Genomic DNA, 5,553 nt, shown 5'->3' on the forward strand with positions numbered 1-5,553 from the left:
ATGTCTGAATTCATGACACCTACTGCTTTTTTTGATCGGTTTCAATTCTGATTCCGACAACTATCAGATTCCACAACATCCCTGTATATGACTATTGAGAGTGAGAAGTGAGATGAGAGATGAGAGAACGTCGAGGAAACTAATTCGCCTTTCACTCAACACAATTGATCGAAAAGTTCGTTCAAGTATCTAGCACAGATATATCTCGGATAGAGGACTTCTAAGCAGTTTTAAGACGATTACATTTACCAATTTTCAATTCCGTTCCCATGACAGTCGGGTCTACGTAACCGGAACGAGATATTATATAAGGCCAATGACTGCCAACTCGGCTGAATTCTGCCGCCACAACAACAACACCAACCAATTTTCAATTCAAATAATTCCACCACTTTAACCAACCTTCATTCCAAAACCATTTCCAAAAGGTGTTTAATTGTTTTATAACTTTATTATTTTGCATGTATTTGAGATTAATTGTTTATTGCTTGTTATAACTTTTTATATATATAAAAGTTAATGTGTTTGAGGATCACATTGTAATAAGCGAACGATTGACGGATCGCTCTTCGCGCCTTCAATGAACTCTTCGAGGCTTAATTTGCCGTCTTTATTTCGATCCATCTGTCTAAATATTTTATCCGTTCGTTTCTCTGGCGTACTCTCGTCTTCCGGCATTTTCATAACTGAACCAACCATTTTATAAATTGCCTGCAAAATTAAAAAAAATAATGAATGAAATTTATAAGTAAATATTACTACATCGATAGCAAAAAGGAGTAAAGAGCAATATAATTGTATTAGAAATTCACATCTTTCATCAAATATGCACCAACCGTGACGATTTCCAGCATTTCTTGTCGGGAAATGTAACCATTTCCATCTAGATCATACATCGAGAACGCCCATTTAGATCATACATCGAGAACGCCCATTTTAACTTTTGTTCTAACTTGCCGCGTGATGTTACGCTCAGCGCGCATAGAAACTCTCTAAAATCAATCGTGCCATCTCCATTGGCATCGAACGTGCGGAATACGTGCTCAGCAAACTGGAAATAAAATTACAACAATTTTATTGAAATATTCTACAATATAGTAAGTTTATAACACGTGCATTTTAGAATGAGATTTATGCTTACTTTACTTGCGTCGCCGTACGGAAAAAAAGTTCCCATATATTTTTTTTGAATTCCTCAACAGAGAGATGCCCACTAGGACAATCTTTTAAAAATCCTTTATACCATTCTTGAATTTCTGCATCTGTAAAGAAAATAGATACATACTTATGTATTTTAAAAAATATAATATAACAGATGCGTGCAACTAATTAACAACGCTGGTAGGAAAAATCGAAATTGGTTGATATTTTGATTTTCGAGAAAAATATTTTAACTATATGTTTTAAGGATAAATTATATAATATAAGAAATATAAAAAATATATTTTTTTTTTTGTTATAAGAGGACTTTTATAAAATAAGGGCATTTTAAGACTTCAAAGTCAAAAATAGGTCGTGCAACTAATTAACAACGCTTTCTTGTTTTTTGGAAAAATTATTTTTATTTTGGTTTTAAAGTTAATATTTGGTTGCAAACCCATTATTTTCAATCACAGCTTGACATCTGCGAGGCATTGCCTCCACTAAACTTTTCCAGATGTCCTTTGGAATATGGTTCCATTCTTGTTGAACCTTTTCGTATAATTCCTGGAAATTTCCAACTTTTTGGGAACGAACTCTTTTCTTTAAATGTGTCCAAAGATTTTCGATTGGATTTAGGTCGGGGCAGCATGAAGGCCAGTCTAATAGAGTAACCATGTTTTCCTGAAACCATTGCTTTGTAGCATGCGCAGTATGTTTCGGGTCGTTATCCTGCTGGTAAATCCACGTTACAGGCATATTATCATCAGCATATGGTAACATTATGTTGTCCATGATTGATATGTATTTAAACTGGTCCATACGCCCATCGATTTTATAAATAGGCCCAACACCTCACCACGACATGGCACCCCAAATCATTATACAGCCGCCACCATGCTTCAAAGTTGGCCTAGTGTACTTGGGGTCAAACTCCTTGCATCGAGGCCTGCGGACATAAGCTTTCCCATCTGAAGAAACCCTATTTATCTTACTTTCATCAGAAAATAAAACTCTTTTCCAATCTCTTGCTGTCCAATGACGATATTTTTTTGCAAACTCTAAGCGGCTCCTCCGATTGCGTTCAGAGAATAATGGCTTCTTCCTTGAAACTCTTCCAAAAAGTCCTGCCTCACGTAATCGTCTTTTTACGGTATCTACAGATGGTGCGTTTGGATTTTCTCCAAAAACTGCAACTCGAATTTGATTTGCCGTCTTGTGGGGATCCTTTTTTGACTCGCGGATAATTAATTCGTCCTCCCGAAGAGTCGATTTCCGACCTCTTTTCTTTCTAAGCACTTGTTTTATTGTTTTATTTTTGTTGTAATACTTTACTGCATTAAAAGCCATACGTTTGGAAATATTTAGAGTCTTTGCAATATCTCCGTAAGATTTCCTATCCTTGTGCATCTGTACGATCGCAGCTCTAGTGTATTCATCACAAGACTTGCGCTTGCCCATTTTTTTTTTAACTAAAATTATTTATTTCCTTTATAGTAACTTATTTTAATAAAAATATAAATATTTAGTTACCTGTACACAACTAATTTATAAGAAATCTTAAGAATTCGACACGCGTTGCTAATTATATGCACGACCGTTTTACTCACTTCTGGATAAAAGACCTGAACTGTTTCAGAATAACGGGATTTTATCAAGATTTTTTTACAGCTAAATTTGACCATACTTTCACAGAAGAGAACTAAAAAAAAATATATATTTTTACGCTTAAAAATTTTACAGAAATAGCTATTTAATTTATAAGGGCAAGTCGTTGTTAATTAGTTGCACGCATCTGTATGTATATTCCAATTAGCTATACAACTGATTATTTGATGATTTTGGCTTGTTTATAGAAAATATTCATTTTGACAATCAGCTCTTTTTGTTGTATATATTTTTATATATTTTATTGCCTGATATTTTTACGCTCGAGCGGTTTAGTTAGTGTTTTTGTACGGTGAACCGTTGTATAATGTTTTTTTTTTTATTTTTTCAAATTAATTTTCGAACATAGTTGCATACATATGCATAGACCTTTAATGGTATATTGCGCTTTGCAGTCTCTAATTAAATGAGTATTGCACCGACAATACTTTTCATTATTAATTAGCTGCTGTCTGCTGTGGCCCAGTCACTGCGCGTATTTTTTCATTAATATTTTTTTATGCATGTTTGCCGATTTTTGGCTGCCACTCGATTCTAATTTATATATTTTAACGCGTCAATTAGTATAAAATGCAGCGGTATGGGATAATAAAACAAGAAAAAGATGTAAAATGTACATAAAACTTGTTTGGAGGTGATTTTTATGTATGTATCTATGTACATACGTATATGTATGTTACTGCATGTTTGAATAAATATGGGTTTTATTTGACTGCCACTAACAGCTGTTTAAATGTAATATTTCGCATATTTATCTGAAATAATTTTGTAAGAAAAAATACTTTTTTTTTCATTTATATTTACTGTTGCTTAATATTTTTTAAGCATTTATAATAAAAAAATATTTTCTATTCATTGCGAAAATAATTTTATATAAACAATTTTTATTAAATAATATTTTTTATATTCATTTAAATATATTTTTGTATTTGTATTTAGTTTTATTTCATACATTTATTTCTTTATATTAATTTCTTTTATTTTTATATAAATGAAAATATAATTTTCAAAAAAATGCATATTTTAATTTATGTAAATTTGTTTTTATTAAAAAAAATTATTAGTAATTAATTGTAGATATTTTTTGTTTTTTTATATTTGTTTTTTTTTTATATTGTTTTTTTTTATTTTAAATTAATTAAATTGTTTCATTTTTAATTAATTAATTTTTTTTAGATAAATTTATTTTAAATAAGATCAAAATCAAAGAAGAGCATATTTGATAAATTCAAAAAAAAATTCAGGCATTTTAATTTATGTAAATTTGTTTCTTATTTCCATTTTTATTCTTAAATAATTCTTTTTATATTTTTGTTTCCCTTTATATAATATTCTATTGTTTTTAATTAATTAATTTTTTTAAATTATTTTTTTAATTAATTTATTTTTAATTAATTTATTTTATTTTTAATTAATTTTTTTATATTTTAAGATATTAAATCAAAAGAGTATATTTGATAAATTAAACAAAAATTGTATACTTTAATTATGTAAATTTCTTTTGTGATTACATATTTTTATTTAAATAATTTCTTTTTACATATTTTTGTTTCTTTTTATAAATATCTTTGTTGTTTTTTTAATTAATTAATTTTTTAATTATTTTTTTAATTAATTTTTTTTTAATTAATTTATTTCCATTTCTTTTTAATTAATTTTTTATATATTTTAAGATATTAAAATCAAAAGAGCATATTTGATAAATTAAAACAAAAAAATTGCATACTTTAATTATGTAAATTTCTTTTATTTACATATATTTTTATTTAAATAATTCTTTTACATATTTTTGTTTCTTTTTTTATGTTTATTTCATTATTTATTTAATTAATTATTTTTTTGTTAATTATTTTATTTTTTTAATTATTTATTTTATTTTTAATTAATTATTTATTTTATTTTTAATTAATTTATTTTACTTTTTAATTAACTGATTTTTTTTCAACATTTTAATATATTAAAATCAGAAAGAGCATATTTGATAAATTAAAAAAAATTGCATATTTTAATTTATGTAAATTTGTTTTCGCAAATATTAATTATTTTTACTTATATTGTATTATCGTATATCCAAATATTTATTTTGGTTTGATTATAAACATTTCATTTTTCCTCAAAACTTATCATAATTAACGTCCTGATTTTGGTAATTCTTTTGATATTAAAATACAACTTTAGTACTCAAAATACTTAATCAAACTAAATTAGCAACCCTTCTCAATTTCAAAATAAAAAAAATGCTGAATTAAACTGAATTAGTTGCATCACTTGGTTTTGGCATATTTATAAACAAAATTATTATGCATAAACAAAACTGTAAAAATAAAGGAAAAATTTTGTGCATGCTAAAATTAATAAAACGGAAAAGTGGAATAAATGTTGGTACAGAGGAAAATGTGATTTTATGCAAATTATCTTGTACGAGTAAGGAAGGGGAAAAAACTTAAAATATGCAAGAAGATTGAAAAAATTCTTTAAAAGCAAAACAATTAAGTATATTTCTGCAATGCTGAAATAATGAAATATTTTTAATTTTAATTTTTAAAGGTCTTTTAGTCTCATACATATTATACTTAAAAAAATTATATTTTTAACAATCTTTGTAATCTTATCTGTCTGCATACGCTGAACTAGTCCCCTCAGGGCACTTGAAGAGACATCTCTGCATGAACTATGGCATGGCTAATGGGTTCAGCATATCCGAAGAAATTAAAAGCCGATCCAAACTCACAACACGTGAGAGTC

The 5,553-nt window shown here is 27.4% G+C and overlaps 1 pseudogene; it reads right to left on the reverse strand.

The window, feature by feature from the left end:
- Positions 1-436: 436 nt before the first annotated feature.
- LOC120780215 overlaps positions 437-5,553 on the reverse strand; it is an 11,873-nt pseudogene continuing 6,756 nt past the window's right edge.

Source organism: Bactrocera tryoni, unplaced genomic scaffold (assembly GCF_016617805.1).
Source record: "Bactrocera tryoni isolate S06 unplaced genomic scaffold, CSIRO_BtryS06_freeze2 scaffold_239, whole genome shotgun sequence".
In the NCBI taxonomy this organism is placed as follows: Eukaryota; Metazoa; Arthropoda; class Insecta; order Diptera; family Tephritidae; genus Bactrocera; species Bactrocera tryoni.